The sequence below is a fragment of the Anser cygnoides genome, chromosome 3 (genome assembly GCF_040182565.1).
Source record: "Anser cygnoides isolate HZ-2024a breed goose chromosome 3, Taihu_goose_T2T_genome, whole genome shotgun sequence".
NCBI classification, from domain to species: domain Eukaryota; kingdom Metazoa; phylum Chordata; class Aves; order Anseriformes; family Anatidae; genus Anser; species Anser cygnoides.
In genome coordinates this window covers 71,011,411-71,033,466 of record NC_089875.1, presented here as the reverse complement: position 1 = coordinate 71,033,466, position 22,056 = coordinate 71,011,411, and the positions used below count along the sequence as shown (strand labels likewise).

The 22,056-nt window shown below is 38.8% G+C and overlaps 1 protein-coding gene across 4 annotated transcripts in view; it reads right to left on the bottom strand.

The window, feature by feature from the left end:
- HS3ST5 (heparan sulfate-glucosamine 3-sulfotransferase 5) overlaps positions 1-22,056 on the bottom strand; it is a 206,373-nt gene that overhangs the window by 97,515 nt on the left and 86,802 nt on the right. The gene's annotated exons all lie outside the window — the stretch shown is intronic.

The window sequence follows — 22,056 nt, the reverse complement described above, 5'->3', positions numbered from 1 at the left end:
CTCCTAATTTCCAACCTGAACCTCCCCTGGTGCAACTTGAGGCTGTTCCATCTAGTCATATCACTAGTTACCTGTGAGAAGAGGCTGACCCCCAGCTCCTCACCACTTCCTTTCAGGTAGTTGTAGAGAGCAATAAGGTCTCCCCTGAGCCTTCTCTTCTCCAGACTCAACAACCCCACTTCCCTCAGCCACTCCTCATAGGACTTGTGTTCCAGACCCCTCACCAGCTTCATAGCCCTTCTCTGGACACACTCCAGGGCCTCAATGTCCTTCTTGTAGTGAGGGGCCCAAAACTGAACACAGTACTCAAGGTGTGGCCTCACCAGAGCAGAGTACAGAGGGATGATCACCTCCCTGGACCTGCTGGCTACACTATTCCTGATACAAGCCAGGATGCCATTGGCCTTTTTGGCCACCTGGGCACACTGGCAGCTCATGTTCAGGCACGCATCAACCAGCACCCCCAGATCCTTTTCCTCTGCACAGCGTTCCAGCCACTCTACCCCAAGCCTATAGCATTGCATGGGGTTGTTGTGGGCAAAGTGCAGGAGGAGCCATGTTGAACCTCATCCCATTGGCCTCTGCCCATCGACCCATCCTGTCCAGGTCCCTCTGCAGGGCCTTCCTACCCTCCGACAGATTGACACTTCCCCCCAGCTTGGTATCATCTGCAAACTTGCTGAGGGTGCCCTCAATTCCCTCATCCAAATCATCAATAAAGATATTAAAGAGGATGGCCCCCAACACTGACCCCTGAGGAACACCGCTGGTGACCAGTTACCAGCTACATTTGACTTCGTTCACCACCACTCTCTGGGCCCAGCCATCCAGCCAGTTTTTAACCCAGCAAAGAGTGTACCTGTCAAAGCCATGGGCTGCCAGCTTCTCCAGGAGAATTCTGTGTGAGACCATGTCAAAGGCTTTGCTGAAGTCTAGGTAGACTATGTCAACAGACTTTCCCTCATCCACCAGGCGGTTCACCTGGTCACAGAAGGAGATGGGGTTAGTCAGGCAGGACTTGCCTTTCATGAACCCATGCTGACTGGGCCTGATCTCCTGGTTGTCCCACATATGCTCTGTGTGACCTGTTCCATCACCTTTCCCGGCACTAAGGTCAGGCTGACAGGCCTGTAGTCCCCCAGGTCCTCCTTATGACCCTTCTTATAGATGGGTGTCACATTAGCATGTCTCCAGTCATCTGGGACCTCTTCAGATGACCAGGACTGCTTATAGATGATGGAAAGTGGCCCAGCAATCACATCTGTCAACTCCCTCAGCACCCTTGGGTGAAACCCATCTGGCCCCATGGACTTGTGTCAGTCCAGGTGGAGCAGCAGGTCTCTAACTGCTTCCACCTGAACTGTGGGAGGTTTCTTCTGCTCCCAGTCCCAGACTTCCAGGTCAGGTAGCCACCTGAGTACCCCGAGGATAAGTAGTCTGACTAGTAAAGACAGATGTAAAGAAAGCTCAGCCTTTTCCTTATCCTCAGTTGTCATGCTCCCTACTGCATCCAGTAAAGGATGGAGATTTTCCTTGCCCCTCCTCTTACTCTTAATATGTTTGTAAAAACATTTTTTATTATCCTTAACCATAGTGGCCAGGCTGAGCTTGTGCTGGGCTTTGGCCTTCCTGATTTTTTCTCTGCATATGCTGGCAACTTCCTTGTACTCTCCCTGAGTTGCCTCTCCCTTCTTCCACCGGACATGAACTCTTTTTCTTCTGGATATTCAGCAAAAGTTCCCTGTTCAGCCATGCCAGTCTTCTTCCCTGTGGGCTCATCTTACGGCACCTGCGCCTTTAATACTTCCTTCTTGAGGAGCATCCAGCCTTCCTGGACCCCTCTGCCCTTCAAGATTGACTCCCAAGAGACCCTGCTACCAGTGTCTTGAACAACTCAGTCTGCTTTCCGGAAGTCCAAGGTAGCAGTTTTACTGACACCCCTACTGACTTCACCAAGAACAGAGAACTTCTATCATTTCGTGGTCACTCTGCCAAGACAGCTGCCAACAGCCACATCTCCTACCAGTCCAGTGTAAATATGGTATTTAATTGCAACCCCCCTACCCCAATACTACAATTTCCAATTTTAGGCACAAACAAATCTACTTTCTTTCAAAATAAAGCAGGACACAAGGAATTTGGAATACAGTTAAACCCTCAAAATCATAGATGTCAACATGACTTGCCAAAAGACATTAACTCCATAACTATTTTGTTAGAGAGGAAAACAACACTTCTGAATGGAGAAACATAATTAAATCAAAAGTTTTCTACAGAAACAATAGGAAGAATGTACCAGATGAGCTCTTTTCAGTATGGTTGGAGTCTAACAAGTGCAAGTACCTTTGAACACTTGAAACTAATTTTTTTTCACATTTGACACACCAACAAAATAATTTAGAAATGCACAATGTATGTTTGTAGAAATGTACAATGTAGAAACAGAAGAATCCAATATAAGTCTAGAAAATGTCCTTTTTTTAAAAAAAAAAAAAGATATTTTTAATGAGAAGTGTTTATTTCCCTACATAATTTCCATCTACATTTCATAAATTACTTTGCTTAATAGAAGTTTACCTCCGACTGTTGATTCATGTATGATACATGATTTACAATGTTGAATTGTTTGTTCTTGCATCAGAAACTTTTATTTTTTAACAGTTTATCAGATAAATGTTTTCTGATTGAGCAATTTTTTTTTTTAAAAAAAAGTAAGTAAATCTATGGCAAAAGACACCAAGCAGTGTTATGATGATACAATAATTTGAGTTCATGCATCAAACCAAACTGCCAACGTCCCCAAAGCCCTCTTTTGACAGCTGTTTCATAGAATAAATGTTCAATACAATAACTAATAAAACACATCTCAGCTACTGCTCTGTGAAATCCTACCATCCTCATGAACAGTGTCTTTGAAAACTAATAGGTTGTCTGTAGAAAACAAAACAAAAGCAAAAGCAAAGAAACAAACAGAACCCACCACCACCAGCATCAAAAGCAGCCTGCAAAAATTCCCTGCAAGTTAAGTTTACAAATTCTCTCTGGAAATGAGTTTGAGTCACATGAAGAAGAAAAATACACTCCTCTCTTAGATGTTTAAATGGGACTTCAGAAATCAGAAGAATCTGATTCCATTGATATCCGTGATACTTTGAGATAAGGATTATAGCATTAGATCCAAACAGTGCTTGTCATTGCACATATGTATGACACAGACATTGAGGGAAGGAAATGTGATAACCCCCTTAAAAGGGTACTGTCAAATTCTCTTGCCTTATCACAAGTAAGTCATGCTCTGAGTTTCAGAATTTTCAGCTAAATTAATCACAAGGAAAATAAAATGCATTTCAATGGCAATGTTTTGACAATCTTCATTATCCCTGAGATCTTAGAGAAAATGAGGGGGGATTTGATAACCCTTTCAAATGAAAGCTGCAAATGTACATTACCCCTCTTTCCTATAAAGATATTGTATGAATTAAGTAGCTTAAAATTTTCTGAGGCATCACTCAATCTCCATAAGAATAATGTTTCTGAAAGTCCTATCATTTTATAATCAATCTGTAATTAAAGAATGGACTGGTTTCCCATCAACCTTAAGGAGACTAGTCAACAATGTGTAGACTTATTTACAAAATGGATACTGTTCAGTTTAAATGAACACACATTCTGCCAAGAATAGACTGTTTTCAAACTTAGCAATAGTATCTGTCCTCTGTTATGTGATGAAATATCATATTGATTATAAACCATAACTTCCAGGAATGACAGAACTACCAATAAAGACCAAAATTCAAACCTGTGGAATATATTCAAATATCAATATATGTAATTATGTATAGTGATCACAAACGTCACCAATTTATTTATTGTAAACAATTTAAATGAATATATATGAAGTGAAAAAGTCAAATTAGGTGGGGGAACATCATTAATTTTTGTTTGTTTGTTTATTTATTTATTTTTCATTGAATTCTTTGTGTTAATGAAATAACATATCTTTTTTAGTGACTGCCCATTTTCAATGTGCATTTAAACACTGTACCTAAGGCTAGATTCTTTCACTATGTATCCCTTTCAGACTCCACGTCCATAATCCATAAAGGTCTCTCACAGAAGGCCAAAAGTACATGATAGCCCCAACCACTTTTAGTTCCTTCCCCATGGGAGTAGGATTCCATTCAACACATTGACTGCTTTTCTTGTAAGGGTGTTAGAATTAGTACCAGAATTATTAACTAGTAAGTTTTGTCACTGTTGTTACACAAAAACCTTCTAGCTGGCTTCCTTAAAAACTAGACACACCCAGACATATCTAGGGGCTTTATCAGTAGGAAAGAAGAAAAATTTTTAGGGATCCAAACAGTTCCTGTGCAGATAGAATCAGGTACTGTTTTGGTCCATGACTTGCTGCTGGGTCCTGGTCCTCTGACCATTTCCACTGCCTCACCTTATTTTGCTCCAGGGACCCCTTTAGGAAGGAGCCAATTGGTTCCCCCTCCCATGAAACCTAGGCTTCATACTGGCCCTCGTTCTCTTGGGCCTCACTCCCTATGGGTGATAAGGACTAGACATTGTCTGGCTTGACATCTTCTGTCCTACAAAGTTGTTCTGCCATAACCCAGCCAGCTGTGGTCTTCACACACTTCCACATGCCCTCATGACACAATTCCTGCCTTTCCTCCATTCACTTAGTAGACAGAAAGGAGAAGAGACAAACTAAGAAAATAACCAATTGGTGTAAATGTATCACTGCTCTCTATCAAGAGAGCAAAGCCTCACTCAGTCACTTAATGATTTAAAAGCGTTTCAAAAGCTCAATGAATTAAAGCAAAGGGTATTGTCTCATAAACTATTCAATAGGAGTCACCTACAGTACATAAAGGTTTGCACAAGGCTGAGCTGGTTCCTGCACCAGGCTCCTTAATAAGAGTGGTAACTCTACAAAGCTGTGTGAATCATGGAATGGCTTGGGTTGGAAGGGACCTCAAAGATCATCTAGTTCCAACCCCCCTGCCATGGACATGGATGCCACCCACTAGATCAGGTTGCCCATTGCCTCATCCAACCTGATCCTGAACACCCCCAGGGATGGGTCATCCTCAGCTTCTCTGGGCAACCTGTTCCAGTGCCTCACCTCTCTCTGAGTGAAGAATTTCCTCTTATCATCTAATCTAAATCTCTCCTCTTTTAGCTACAGGTGTGGCTGCACCTGCATCTAGTTCTGTGGACTCCAGCCATTGAAATGGATACCTACTGTTTTCCTTCTCTGAACTTGCTAGTTTCACTTTTTTAAATATTTATTTATTTTTTGTTTCAAGGACAAGAAAGCACTCTGCAAGAAATCTTATAAAACACAAGAAAATATTGGAGTCTCCTGATTCTGAAAATATAGTATTTAAAAATATATATTCTGTTTGTTCTGTTGTTTTTGTTGTTGTTTTTCAGTTCAGAAAATAGGAAGCAACTAAACAATTGTACATTTTAAGAACTGACCTTTCTCCACACATCAAAGTGACTCTACTTCAAATAATGCACTAAAACTGATCATGTGCATATGCCTAGTCCATTGCAATGTAAAACAAAGTGCATTAGATTAAACCATGATAGAATCATACATGCTGCCTCAACAGAGTGGGACAGAAGGCACTAGATCTCAAAGGATAGAAGTTTTTTTCTTTTACTTATCACTATGAACTTACAACAGTAACAACCTAAGGTCTAAGACCAAATGAACAATACTTAGAAGGTTTTAGTATTGTATTGAACCCACATCTAGAAATTATAATTTAAAAATAGAATAGTTCATGTGCATCTTTCTAAATCATTTCACATCTCAGTATTTTAACTGGAAGCTATGAAACAGTTCAGGTGAATAAAAAGCAGTCAATTGTCTACATTTCCTTCTGGACACTGCTGTGAAAACAGCACACAGAACAGCTGTAGCTCCTTCCCTGGCATTGAAGAGGCTGTCCTGGCATCACATAGCAGGGATGTTCAGGGAGGTTCAAGTCACAGTCAGAGCTGGTCTCCACAAAAGCGATGAACTTGCCATGAATGCCACAAAAACACATACAGAGAACTAAAGAAATGGGACTGAGGACAAAGGAGAATGAAATATGAAATATCTGAAATATCTGTGATGCTTGCTTGCACAGATCTCCACTTCCTGGCTGCTCCCTGATCAGTGAAAATCATTTTCAGAATAATGTCCCTAGAAACGTCCAACCTTGACAGTCAGACTGCCCTAACTTTTAAGAACTCGGGGCTTCCAGTGTTTGTATCTCTGGGGTAAACTTTTCTGACAGGTTGAGTTAGGGCAGTAGCATTGGTAAGCCCTCCAGCACAGACCTGCAGAGCTCACTGCACACAGTCAAGGAACTCTTGATGAAATCTCAGAAGAATTTCTATAGGTTGCTTCTTCCACTTGCCACATATGGGTGAAGCACAGTTATTCTAAGGGAAACCATTCTCCATTCTTGCACATTTTGACATGCCACCTAGTACACATTCAGCTGTTATTCAAAATGTTTTAGAAACACGTGAAGCCATGATATGTCATCATGATCACCACAGCACCATGTTCATCACTAGCTTTTCAGTTCCAAGTTAAATTTTGGTTGTGGAATGGAATGAATTCCAAGCAACACAGCAAGAAGCCAAATACTAGCAACCTCTATTTTCAAAAATATACATTTTTCCTCTTGAGCACAGATTCAGTGTGACTTGGCTTGGACTATTTGCATCAATGTGTAATACATGTTGCTAAATGCACTACATTAAAGTGTTGAAATTTCAAAATATGTATAAACCTCCTGTTGCTCCTGTTTAATTGTCAGTCAAAAAGTGGCATCAGCATACCATGCTGAGTAATTTGTTCCTAAAGTGTCAACCTAGTGCATTGTGTCTTTCTATGCATAAGACATTTATAACAAGTCAAAAAATTCTAAATCTAGACTAAAAGTACTTTAAAAACAGTAAAATATGCAGTAAATATCTTGAGGAAGTAGTTTGAAATGGCAAGGATGTAATGTGTGGTTTAAGAATAAAAACAAACATGAAACATACATGGACCAACTTTCTCAAAACACCTTCCTAGAGAGGTATGTACAGCAAGCAAGACCTCATTTATACCTGAGTTCAGCTCAAAGTACCACAAAAGAGCATGTATATACCTCTAATACACCATATTCTATATGTACACCACATATACTATACACATGTGTCACATACAGTTTATGTGATTTCTTTTGCACCAGCTCTGAAATAGTTTTTCAATGCAACTTACTACTTGGGACAAGAGCAGCTGCTTTGCCAATATAAATTGAGCACAGCAGCACAGCTGTACAGCCAGCTACAGAAGCTGAACTGGCACATGACCTACAGAAATGAGTCAGTTTTGTGAGGTGATCACTAGTTCATGGAGGAAATAAATAGAAAACATCTCCTTGGAGTAGACACCACTGCAGACACAAGACCAACGTAGATTTGCTAAGCAGGAAAACTGTTTTCCGTGTGAGTCAGACAAAGGAGCAGCTAGTGGTCCAGCATCCAAACCTGTGTGCAGGGAGATGCCTTTCTATCACACTAACATGAGAAACAGTGTAAAAGGGCACAAGGATTAGATAGAACTATGACCCTGTTCATGTCACGGCCCTGGCAGCAGAGGTACACCACACTTTCTGGGAAGGGGAGTCTGCAACTGATATTGACCCTTGGCAGCTTTGTGTGACAGTGAGCTGAGGAAGATGGTCAGTGGGACTCGCGCATACCCATCAGCACACTACAAACAGACAAGCTGCCTCAAAGATTTCACGAATGAAGTTTAGGTTCTTATATTTAAAATAGACACATTTATTTTGAAGATATTTTTCATAATAATGTATTCCTATGTTCACATACATTCAAATACATGTATTCATAACACTAATTATTTATGGGCAAGATGATGAGTGTAAAGTCCGTATATATTATCATAAGTACTACTGAAATTTTTCCCTTCAAAGCCTGAACAAATATTAATATCTGCTGCTCCATCTCTTCAGCCTTACTTCCTAGATATTGCCATGTGCTAGATTTACCTGATACTGCCTGCAAGTGGAAGAGAACAGCAGAAAAAAACACTAGGGGTTCTTCATTGCTATGCCATTAGTACCCTGTATTTCCTGACCCATGAGTTCAAGGTCACAGGCAAGTTCTTCATTATTTTCATGTTAGGCAGTGTGTAAATTGTTCTTGTATAATTGGTCCTGTGTTCTATTTTCTTCACTGAAATTTCCAAATATTCAATTTTTCTGGATTTTTTTTTTTTAAGTCCAGAAAAACAACAACAGAAGATCCATTACTGGAGCATAGGACATACAAGGCAAAACAAAACAAAGAGAACAAAGTTTGTTCAGCTTTAAGAAGGGAAGGCCAAGGGGAGACATAGACTGCAGTCATGTAAGTGGAAGGTGTGGAGCAAATGCAACCAGACCCTCCTCAGAGATGCACAGGTGCAAGATGAGAAACACTGGTCACATGTTACAGCACAGAGCATTTTGCCTTAATAAAAAGAAAAAAAAAATCACCATGAAGGTGGTAAGCTACAGCAGGTTGCCCAGACAGGTTATGGAATCTCCGTCCTTGGAGATATTCAAAGCTCAGCAGGACAAGGTTGAGCTATCTGCTTTCAGTGGGAGGTTGGACAAGAGATGCCCTAAGGCCTCTTACCTGAGGCATCTTACCCCACAGATAATTCTGCTGAGCAGAACTACTAGTTTCTCTGGCAGATCAAACACTGTTGCAGAACTGCTTCCCACAAAATCTTGGTTATTTCTACAGAGGAAAGAGTTTCTTATCTTTCTGAGTCAAGTCCACACAGCAGTACTCGAAATCCCAAACCTCATGCAAACTTAACTATACTATTTGCAGACCTGAGCTGACTCACAAAGATGTACAGGTTTTAGAGAGCAGTCAATATGTTCTCAATGCAAGTATCATTATGGTTTATCTTTTCAGCACCTTTGCTCATTTAAATTTTCTTTCTCATTTGGGGATGCAACTGTGCCAAGCACAAGCCAATCATAAAATGAGCTAAATGGCTCTCCTTTGCCACCTTCCCTCCCTAAGCTGCTAAGCATATAAATTAGATTAATTTATATTTTCTAGCTCTAATTTCTCTGACTGGATGACTTATTTGTTTCACCCGTGTTTTCATCAGCTTCACTTCTCCTTTATGTATCTGGTTGAGAATGGTATTATTACATTTCCAGACAGGCAGTAAAAACAATCTAATCCTGTATAGAACCTCCTGGGATCTGATTAAATACCCCTTGCCCAAAGGCAGTGTCTTTTGATCTTAGCTTCTTGCCTGCAGACCCCTCCTCTCTTGGCTTTTGTAGCTAGCCCCATGCAATGTCTGCAGCTGGTGGAGAGGCAGGAGTTTTTCATAGGCACGCCAAAGGACAACTGCCAGGTGCATGAGGTAGTGCTGTGGGTATGTATGCACTGTGTATCTGCACAACCATTAAAACAGCGTGCCATTAACCAGTCAGTTGTTTAAACAGCCAAAATGACCAGCTTTTCAGAAGTGAATTTTACACTGAGACACGGTCAGCCATGATGAATGCAGAAAAGTTGCCTGTGCTAACAGAATTATCTTGCTGTTTCCTGGTTTCCTTAATAAACACACACAGAAGAATTGCTCTATACCACATAACAGCCATGTTTGAGACAGAGCAGCAGTCTTTATTTCCAATTTGCTTTTATGTCAGTTCCCATCCCTGCCCAAACACTGCCAACCATTATCATATTAACAGCAGATTTGAAAAGTGTTTTTCCTTTCCAGACCAGAGGTATACAGTCCAGTCTCAGATGACATGGTTGAAGTTTCACAGTGTTCTCCTGTCACATGTCAAATTAATTAACTCAGTTTTTATTAATTAAGATTAGAAGTTTCTTTTATTCAACTATCTAAAATACCAAACCCAACTGATTTCCTGCAGAGATACTAAGGCACATTGATTCCCACTGCAATTTTTCATTATTCTTTACAGAGATACTGTGCCATATTCTATACTCCCACTAGAATTTTACTGATGTGGCTGTACTGACATTGGTAAAAATATTCTTGATTTACTTTGGTACAAAAATGATCAGCATCATGCCTATTGAGATACAATAGTTCTTCCCCATTCTCATATTTGCTTTACTTAAGAATATAAAATGAATAAATAAATAAATAAATACATACATACATACTTTGCTCAGACAGCTGCAATATACCATCCAGTCTTATGAAAAATTAATCAATCAATAAATAACTATCTGCTCTAAGGTGGCCTACTGTTCTTTGTGGTTACCTGGAAGAATGAGAACAGTATTAATCCAGCAAAATACTGAGCTAACTTGCTTGTTCATTTTCACATATGCATATGATCTTAGAATCATAGAATCATTGAATCAGTAAGGTTGGAAAAAAACTCCAAGATCATTTGGTCCAACCATTCCCCTACAACAAGTACTACCTACTAACCATGTCCCTAAGTACCATGTCCAAACTTTCCTTAAGCACCCCCAGGGACAGTAATGCCACCACCTCCCTGGGCAACCCCTTCCAATGCCTGACTACTCTTTTTGAGAAGAAATGTCTCCTAATTTCCAAACTGAACTTCCCATGGCACAAGTTGAGGCCATTCCCTCTGGTCCTATCGCTAGTTACCTGCAAGAAGAGGCTGACCCCCAGAACCCCACAACTTCCTTTCAGGTAGTTGTAGAGAGCAATAGAAAGCATTGGATCTTCTTTATCCAATGCTGCTTAAGAAATATGTTTTTTTTTTTTTTCCTTCAAAAAAAGGGAGATAGTTCTCATTAAAAATTGAGAAAGCAATTCAAATGAAAACAGGGTCATCTTAAGCTCACCCCAGTTGATAACACTCCCCAAATGGGAACACTTCTATTCTTATTTCTATTCACATGATGTTACCAGCTCTTGTAAAAAACAATGAATACTCTAGAACAGACCACCACCAATAGCTGCCTTTTTCTTGTGGTGTTTCATCAGCTGAAACTGATAGGAAGGCTGGGAAAACAAATGAAAAAGAAGGATATGATAAATGAAGATTGTCAAGGAAAGGGAAGTGAGTGACAGAAGCTGCTTCACTGAGAAAGGAAGATGAATGTTTGAATAAAGGTATTTTTTGTTGTGGTTTTTTTTTTTTTTTTCTTCCCACTTTGGTGAATATTTTCCGTTAAACATCATGATCAAGACCATCTGAAACACTTTTTGTGTTTTTTTTTTTTCTTTCCTTTTTTTAGAAGCCAATTAGTGTTAGTAAGTAACCATATTACATCTCATGCATGTCAGTTTTGTAAATTAAATGTATATCTTTAGGGTGTTCAGGTACTAGTGTGGTAAGAACAACACAGGAACGTGAAATGAGCAGAACATAAATATATTGAAATAATGCCACTTGTGATAATGTTTCAGCATGCTGTGCAGAAGTGTGGTGGAGCTTCTGCAGATGCACAGAAGGTTTTTTTTGGCCACAAAGCTCGGTCAACAAATCTGCTCTTTCAGCTTTAGTTTTCAGCCATAGCATCTCTTAATTAATCTATTAAACTGCAAGTTACATGATGGTGCCAAGAAGCCTTAAAGGCAACCCTACCACACCTTTTGCAGTAAAAGCCTTTCCACTTACATTAATATGAATACTTTGCACAGAGATCTTGCAAAAGAAGTATAAGAAATTACGACTTTGCTAGCCCCTCATTCCAGCTGGACATAAAGCACACTGGTTTAGATCTGCATGTGTTTTACAAGTTCATGTACCCATGAGCTCTAAGGACACATAGAATACACATTTTCCTACCTGTTCTCACCACTGTTGTAGCAAAAAAAATAATGTGTGGATTAAAAAAAAAAAAAAAGTTTGAATTAAAATAAATAGAGAACAGAATTTCCCACCACCTTGTAATAAAGCAGACATTATTTTCTGTCCTCTTCAGGTGACCAAACCTTCTCCATGCAAACAGGACATGCTTTCTAGGTTTTAATTTTCCTGAAACAGGAGGTAAATTTTAATTTGTTCTTCAACGAAAGCTGAGGTTCTTATATGCTCACTTGACTACGGGCTTTAGTGACCATACCAAAGTCACAACAGATCACAAAATGTCATTGGGCTTATCATAGAATCATATCATACAATAGCTTGTTTTGGAAGGGACCTCAAAGATATCTAGTTCCAACCCTCCTGCCATAGGCAGGGATGCCATCCACTAGACCAGGTTGCTCAGGGCCTCATCCAACCTGGTCTTGAGCACCGCCAGGGATGGGGCATCCACAACCTCTTGTGGCAACCCCCGTTCCAGTCCCTTACCTCCCTTTGAGTGAAGAATTTCCTCCTAACCTCTAATCTAAATCTCCTCTCTTTTAGTTTAAAACCATTCTCCCTCATTCTGTCAAAATCTGATTGAGCAAAGAGTTGCTCTACACCTTTTTTGTAAGCCCCCTTCAAGTACTGAAAGGTTGCAATGAGGTTACCCCAGAGCCTTCTCTTATGTAGGCTGAACAGCCTCAGCTTTCTCAGCCTGTCTTCATAGAAGAGGGGCTCCAGCCATTTTTTCATCTTTGTGGCCCTCCTCTGGACCTGCTCTAACAGCCCCACATCCTTCTTGTGCTGGGGGCCCCAGACCTGGATGCAATACTCCAAGTGGGTCCTTACAAGGGCAGAGTAGAAGAGGACAATCACCCCCCTTGCCCTGCAGGTTACTCCTCTTTTAATGTAGCTCAGGATGCACTTGGCCTTCTGGGCTGCAAGAGTGCACTGCCGACTCATGTCGAGCTTTTCATCCATCAGAATCCCCAAGTTCTTCTTTGCAGGGATGCTCTCAACAAGTTCTTCTCCCAGTCTGTACTCATGTCCAGGATTGCCCTGGCCCAGGTACAGCACCTTGCACTTAGACTTGTTGAACCTCATTAGGCTCATGTTGGCCCACTTCTCAAGCCTGTCCAGGTCCCTTTGGATGGCATCCCTTCCCTCTGGTGCATCAACTGCATCACTCATCTGCAAATTTGCTGAGGGTGCACTTGATCCCACTGTCTATGTCGTTGATGAAGATATTAAACCGTACTGGTCCTAGGACAGACCACCGAGGGACACCGCTCATCACCGGCCTCTACTTGGACATAGAGCCATTGACCACCACTCTCTGGGTGCGACCTTCAAGCCAATTCCTTATCCACTTAATGGTCCACCCATCAAATGCATCTCTCTCCAATCTGGAGACCAGGATGTCATGTGGGACTGTGATCTTATGATCAAATGATCATATTATGATCATTTATGATCAAATCAGGACTTATAATCAAATCAAGAACACTGGTAACGCTGAAAATAAACACAAAACAAACTATTCATCAGCAAAACATCATCTTTTCAAAGCAAGTGTTTATGGAGAGAGAGTTTTTGTTTTACAGTTCCGCCTAAATTTAATTTTGCACTACAACACAAGCTATCAGCAGATTGGTTTGATCTGCCACTGTGTGACCCAAAAAGTTCATCAATAACCATTCTGCATAAAGCAGAAAAGACCACAATGGATATCAGAGACAGCTGGATGCCAGCAAATGGGAACAGTTTTGTGGGACTACCAAAATCTCAGCTGTTTTTTTAACTCCCTGTCGCTCAGGCTAAAGTGACACTACTGACTTTCAGCAAATCTTCCACTTCTACCTCTAGTATCTTGAAGCATCAAGAGAAAGTCATCTGTCAGAAGTGAAATAAATACTGTCCAGTCATAGACGTATTTGCAGCCAAGTCCGATAGCCCAGCAGGTATAGATGACACTACCAGCACCTAATATAATACTGCAGCAGTGGCAATAGACTTCAAGAGTGAGCTCAGGTAGTTATGGCCATGTATGGTCTCAGTACATGTACAAAATGACGGACATATGAGAAAGAGGTTATTCTACTAAGTTTATTCTGTTTAGGGGTACTTAATTTATTAGGAGGAACATTTTCAGAAGGAAGCAGAAAAATTCATTCTTAAATCAATGTTTGAGAAGATCCATGTCAAAAAGTGCTTTCTTATTTTTTTACATTCTTCTCTAAAGAGACAGGTGGTTCAAAGAACCTAAACCTTATTTCTCCAGAACAGAAGGCTGTGCCTTTGGGCTTATTGCTGTCACAGCATGCAGATAACTTCCACTCACATTTTTCTGAAGCTCAGCTTGCTCACCAGTTATAAGCCCCATGGTTATTCATATGGTCAATGATGATTAACCATAAAATAAGCTTAAAATTAGACATAGTGAAAAAAAGGAAAATCATTTAGGAAAAATACTTTTCTGCATTTTAGGGGTCAAAATCTTAAACTTTTCAAACAAGCTTTGCTGAAAAGACAAAATAATCTTATTCACAAATATATTTATGCAAATGAATTGTATCTCTCAGATGAGTACTTGCATAGACAAACTTTTAGATTAAAGAATTCAGGTATAACAGATGTGGTCATTTAATTATTTTCCATAGACACATTTCTGATCAAAAAAATTCACTTTAAAATGTGTAAAATGGACAGAGGTGCAGCAGTTTCTACTACATTCAAAATAATTCCTTCTCAGCATTGCTAATTAGGAAATCTCAGCAGAGCAAGTAATAAGATACTCTATAGAACTATTGAGAATCTGAAAAACAGCAAACTCCAAACACTCCAAACAGAATATCTTAAGAATTCCCAGTGCAACAAATCTGTTCCATATGAAAGTGTTACAGCTCTTGTTCAAAGCCTCAACAAATGCAAATATCATCACTTCATATAGACTGAGCTGATGTAATTTGCCATAGCTCCATGGAAGCCAATGATGATACATTGATTTCCACTAATGAGGGTCTGACCTAAAAAAATGCTGCATTTATTTACCAAAGAAATGCCTTTTTTTTTTCTTTCAAATTTTATTTAGCTTTTCTCCAGGGGAGCAGAAGTATTGAATTAGCAAATGAGCATCTATACTTTAAGCTAGGCAGGGTATAAGAGGAGGACATAAGAAATTCACAATTGTTCCTCTCCAGACTATGGATTGAGACAATCACTGTCGTAGACATGAAGAAAGAACAACACAGAAAGTGTTCTGGAAAAAAAAAATAAAAAATCCTGTTGTTTAGAAAACCTATGGTAGTAACTGGGAAACAAGTTATGTAGTTTTATTATATGACTCCAGGTACAAATAAAGTTATTTTCTCGTCATTAACATTTAGGAAGAAAGAGTAACGAAAAAGTGTTTATTTGGCTCAATCTCAAAAAAAAAAGTTTTCAAAAGAAAACCAGAGAAAACCAAGTGAGACGAAATAATTAAAATAATTTGCAATCTATCCTGCTGTTTTAGTAGGATTCTTTTATTTATTTATTCATTTACTCTTATCAAAGTACTCTATTTTTCTTCTAGACTTAAAGAAGCATAACATACAACTTTTCTTAAGAAGAGTGGTGAGTGACCCAGTTTCTGAGGTAACATTCCTATAATTATCCTCTGGGTTTTATGTTTAAAAGATTATCTTGACATTAGGAAAGAAGCTTTTCTGTATTTTTTCCCCAGTTAAATTTTGAACTCTATGCTTACATGGAAAGCTAAGCTGATAAAAGAAAAGAAAAAAAGGTTTCATACAAGAGTATGGAAAAAATAAAAAGAACACTTTTAAAGAAGCAATTTTCTCTTGCTATTGAAATTTCCTTTTGGGTTCCTTTTCCCAAACAAAGCACTTGCTGAACTACTTGCTTGACACTACTGCCCAATCCAGAACATAGAATTTATGAACAGAGAGTCTCACATACTCTCCTCACTGAAGAGAGCAAAGTCCCAGCCACCCTGTGTGCTTGCCTGCCTCTTGTCAGAGGCACTGAGTTTCTTTTGTTTAGAAGCTGGGAATCTGCCATGACTAGGAGTCATGGCTGTGCCTGTATTTAAAGAAAACATTTTACTAAGTGTTTGTTTCCTTGGTCGTAACCTTGCACCTTGACTGAACTGGAACCTATAACATGGTCAGATGAAAGAGTGTTTTTCATTTTAAAAATTCTTTCCCTAGTGTCACATGTATAAAATTATTATGCAACAGAGCAACCTATGAAAGTAATTTATTCAAGAGAAGCTAATTTGCCTGTCCAGGTACCAATTAATAATACACACACACCCAATTTGCCTACATGCTTTTATTTCTTAACCAATAATACAAAGAAGAATTCTTATTTTAATTTGTCAGTGATCAAAATCCAGCTGAGGGTGAAATTTGAATGGGATGTTGGTTGCCAGGCCAGATAAACAAAATCAGTGTCTAGTTGTTTGCTAAGTTAATATCTTTAATACAAAAAAAAAAAAGTCATATTTCAAAGTTATTTTGCTTTTACACCTATTAGATGCCTAAAACATCCACTGAGCTCATCATGTAGACACTGAGACACTGCAGTACTTGCTGGAACTTGATATTAAATATACAACAAACAGCCTGATTTAAGGCTAGAACCCTTCAATTTTCAATAAGAGTAACTCAGACATGTAATGTTATTATAAAATTTTAATAGTTTTGAAATGTAAAAAGCCGACCATATAATCATCACTTTCTTTTCTACATAATTATAGTCATTTTGTAACATATCCAGAATGTAAACACAGAAGAAATATAATTGTAGTTTTCAGCAACAGATAGTAAAAACACACTTTTAAACTTAAACCCACAAAAATATTGTCATTACTTATGCTAGTGTTGTCTGGAACAGCAGAAAACAACCCTAAAGCATTGTTGTTTTATAAAATGTAAGGATTAAATATGTGACTGAAGCTAGAAATTTCAAAGTTCAAAAAGTAAAACACCCTGAGTGGTATAAGAAAGGTTTTGCATATTGTCAGACGAACAAAGGAGCACACAGCACTTGCACAAAGTGGTTTTGATATCAATAGGCTGAATTGTCAAAGCTATGAATCATCATAAAAAAGTCCCTGTAACAAGTAGTACAAGAGTTTCTGAGTAGTCAATCATGTGATTTTTTTTTTCTTAAAGCTATTTAACTTCTTTTACCACCTACTTTTTTTTTTTTCTATCAGAATAATATTATATAATACAGAAAACTTTTTTTTTATTTTGTTTTAGTGTCCTATTGTACCTGTCCTCAAAAGAACAATAATTGTACTCTTTTCCTTTAAGATTACTAAAAGTCTTGGAGAAAATATTAAGACCAAAAAAAAAAAAAACAAACCAACAACCAACCAACCAAAAACAAACAAATCAAACAAACAAACAAACAAACAAACAAAAACAACTAAACCATGTTTCCTTCAATACTGTTGCTGAATTGATTGGATTTAAAGATTAGAAATCAATGATTTGTTTCTATTTTTTGTGTGTGTGTGTGTATGTGTGTGTGTGCGATAGTTCCATAATATTGCTCACATTTTATCTACTTTTTTGTTATATTCTCTGAACATGCTTTCATATCTTCAGAAGACAGATAAAAACTAAGGAAACAATATTCTATTTATTTTAACTTTTCTCATCAGTAAGAAAATGGACACTTTTGTGTGGAATAGGTAGGATCTAGAAATACAGTATATCAGGCTTAATATAGTGAAATGCAGCTTGTACAGATAAATCAGCTAAATTCTTTGCTGTGTACTGATAGGCAATCTTCTACTTTGTCCACCAGTAAAGCTGCAACAAATGGGGAACTGTTTTATTCATATTATCAAAAGGGAAATAAGGTTTCCAAAGAGGCTGGGTGGTATAAAACAGAGCTGCATGGCAACACACGCATACAGTCCATGGGCTGTGTGAGCCTGACTGATCCAGCAGGTGCGTCAGTAACTGCGTGAAGGACCCCTAGGATTTCTTTGCCATTTTCCCAAGGGAAACCTCAGCTCTGAGACCAGCTGGTAGAAACATTCTAGAAACATGATTATTTGAAGGTTTGGCTTGTCTAATATGGCACTTGCATACAGGACAGAACTAAATGATAAAACTAAGTAATGAAAAAATATTCGTTATTGATTTTTTTTTTTAATAAACTAGGATCTATTTTATTATGAAAAGTGCAGAAGCTTTGCAGTAGTAAATAATATATAAGTCAAAATATATTCCTTTTTCATGGATCTGCTGGGAGTTTTTGCAAGATCTGGTTTAGCTCTACAAAGCAAGTAGTTAAACAGTGAACACAGACTTATGAGATCAGTTGGTAGGCAGCTATTTCTTTCCCTTGTCCTGGCACCACCTTATTAAAAATTTGTTGAAATAAATCTGTTACCTGATGTTTTTTAAAGACAGAAGGTAACGTTATAGTTTTCCAGTGCAATCTGAAAACATATTAAGATGAATTCTTCAAAGAATTTCTATGGAGCTTGGAATATCATAAGTGCAAAACCTCAAAACCTGTGATGACAGTCAATCATCTAATGAAAGATATCTTCTAAACAGGGCATCTCCCTGAACTGAACTGCTTTGTCAGACGTTAGGCTAGAGAGCTAAGGATCAATTTTAAAAACAATCTTAGTCAAAGTTTTTGGTGATGTCATCTGATGATATCAATTACACATGTTTAAGGTCTCTAATGCCTTCTTATGTAATACTTGGCAAGTGTTACTGCGTATTTAAAAAATAATAATTATGGCATGAAATGCCAACTGTGAAGTACACTTTTTGGGTGTTTTGCATCCCAGAGAAAACTTAATTCAGTGCAAGAATTTATTGTTTCTGCTTAGATGTAAATTAATGCTAAAATTACTCTTTAACTGTTGATTAGTAATTCTGTGTTCTCCCAGAACACTGGATCTGTGATATTCATTTTCAGAATATATGTAACAATCTTCCTACTAAAAGCACCAGAAATAGGGAATAGGTTAAATAGGGAATGGGTTAAATAGGGAAAACTGTACAGAAAGCAAGACTAGATCCTCATACTGCCTACTGGTGAAAGAAATATTTAGAGACAAAGTATGAGTACAATCTTTGGAAAACATCCATAACAAGTTCCCGCACGTGGCATGGATGTATGCAAAGCACAGTAACATAGGCAATAAACTACAGTGAGCCTACAAGGAAGAGAGCACTGAGGAAAAATGAGAAAGGAATACAACAAGATGTGAGCAATAAAAACAGATGCTAGAAAAATGCATTGAGGTTGGAAAAACTAATCAGAAAATGCAAGTGATATCTGCATATGTTGGGATGTTAAAATGAATTTAACAATTTTTAACAATTATTTTTGGCACAATTTTTTTTTTTTTGGTCTTCCTATTTAGAGATGCTCATTTCACAAACACATTTCACATTTTACCACCTTGTCCAGCTAGATTTCTTGACGAAGTGGATCCTTGGTTTAGTGGGGGAAAGCTGAACTTCAGCTGAGGTTCCATATCACATTCAGAGAACATAAAAATGAATGCTGATGGTGAGCATGTACCCTGGGAGTTGTGAGGTGTTGTGGGAAGCAAAGGACCATTTCCAGGAGACAGAAGAAATGTCATTTCAGACACAGTACACATCACCTAACATTCCCTTTTTGGCAGTGTTCTCCTACACAGAATTTCTACTGTGTTGTCCACAAAGGATGAAAGAACTAAAGTGGTCTTAGAAGAAACTACTAGTAAGCACAGATTTTACAGATATCTTTCCAAGGACAGGGAGAGGAAGACTGTGAGAAAAAAATAATGGTAAATATGTTTGAGGTGCCGTTATTGAACACTGGCTTGCAGCACCCATTCCCTGCAATCTGACATACTTTACTGCCTTGTAGAAGAACTGGTCAGCAACAAGCAGTCTCAGCTCTCCTGACTTACAATGCAGGGTCAACGGGGATGGAAAAATGTTAGTCTTTCGTGACCTTCCTCTGACTTCCTAAGGACTTTTTGGCTGATTCCATTGCCATAACTCCCTAGGATGTTGCAGCCAGTAAAATGTTAGTATGCCTTTCAGAAAGGAAAACCTGCATAACATTAAAGGGCTTTCCTAAGCAGAAGGCACAGATAGATATTCCTTTTCTGCTCCACTGTCTGTCTAAAGATAATTTTGGAGCCATATGTGCTGGACTACATGATGTAGAAGCATTAGAGCTGTCTCAAGGAACAGTGTAGTCATGACTGTGCTGTCAGGCTTGCTTAGCAGAATGTATTAGTTTTAGCACAAATGTGCCTTCCACAGAATGTCCAAATTGCTGAAAAGGAATGCATTGTCTCAACTCAAGGATAGGATATCACCACCATATACATTTCTGTAGCTTTTCTCCCCTTCAGTGTCTTTCACCAGGGTTTTAGGCATCTGGGATCAGAATGAAAAAAAAGAGAAGACAAAACTCTTACCCCAAAATAATAGGAGTCTTCTGATTATCTTTCCCATCACATCTTTTCTTTTCTTCCTCTACCACCCCTCTCTCTTAGGCACCTCACTTTTGTCCCAGTGCTCTTGCTATCCAAATACTGGGTGACATGACATGCAACTATACAACTTCTTTGAAGGCTGAGCACCAAAGATTTGCAGATGAGCAAACACTCAAACCTCACAAAATATGATTAAATCTTCTGATTTAGTTAGTTAATTTTTAATAGGACCAAACTAACTGAAAGGTAGTTAATTTTTAATAGGACCAAAAAAAAATGTTTCTGTACTAGACAATGAACTAAACTAGCTTTAAACTAAACTAGCTTTAGAATAAACAGTTCATTTTCTTGAACATTTATGTTAATGGAATTTCTTCGCCTGCAGCAGTTTATCTCAATAGTATAGCTCTTCTGCTGAATAGATACCCGATAAATGCTATTTAAGATGGCTAAGTTTCATTAGTAATTTCTATTGGATCTGGAAAAACAAAACAAAACAAAACAAAACAAGAACAAAACCACCTGTATCCCTAAAAAGCAAGGGCTAGTTCCTCAGGGCTTTGATATCAGGTGAAGTCTTGTGGGAAACTTTTAATCAGCATCATTAGAATAGGCCAAGTGGCCAGAGAGAGGGTATTTTTACACCAGTGATAATGCTTTTGGCTGCTGTAAATATCTACTGGTAGCTCTCTAGGATCCAATGACTGTATTAAGCCTTTCACTAATGACCTGTTGACAATAACGAGATCTTGGAAATCTATTTCATCTGAATACCTACACGTGGATGCCTAAATTTAGTTGTTTGAAATGTGATCTGAATCTTTTTTCAAAGCAACCCAGTGCCCATGAATGACCAAATATTAAATATAGCTTTCACTCTCAAAAATACGTAAATTCCACATTCACTCAGAGTCATCAAGTTTGTGTTAAAAATGAAAGTGAAAAAAGAAGTCATACAATTCTTGACTTCCTGGTCTCACCTTTGCCCATGACATAGACAGTGGGATTGAGCGCACCCTCAGCAAGTTTGCTGATGACACTAAACTGTGTGGTGTGCTCAACACGCTGGAGGGAAGGGATACCATCCAGAGGGACCTTGACAGTCTTGATAGGTGGACCTGTGCAAACCTCATGAGGTTCAACAAGGCCAAGCGCAAGGTCCTGTATCTGGGCCAGGGCAATCACAAGCATAAATACAGGCTGGGTGGAGAATGGATTAAGAACAGCCCTGAGGAGAATGACCTGGGGGTGTTGGTTGACGAGAAGCTTAACGTGAGCCAGCAAGATGAGTTTGCAGCCCAGAAAGCCAAAAATATCTAGGGCTGCAACAAAAGAAGCATGGCCAGGAGGTCAAGGGAGGTGATTCTCCCCATCCTGCTCTGCTCCTGTGATAACCCACCTGGAGTAATGCATTCATCTCTGGGGCTCCCAGCATAAGAAGGATGTGGACATCTTAGAATGAGTCCAGAGGAGGGCCAAAATCAGAGGGGCTAGAGCACCTCTCCTGTGAAGACAGGCTGAGGGAGTTGGGGTTGTTCAGCCTAGAGAAGAGAAGGCTCTGTGGAGACCTTATAGCAGCCTTTTTCTACCTAAAAAGGGGGACTAAAATAAAGCAGGAGAGAGACTCTTTGTCCGGGAGTATAGTGATAGGACAAGGACTAATGGTTCAAAAAAAAAAAAAAAAAAGGTTAAATTTAGATTAGATATTTGGAAGAA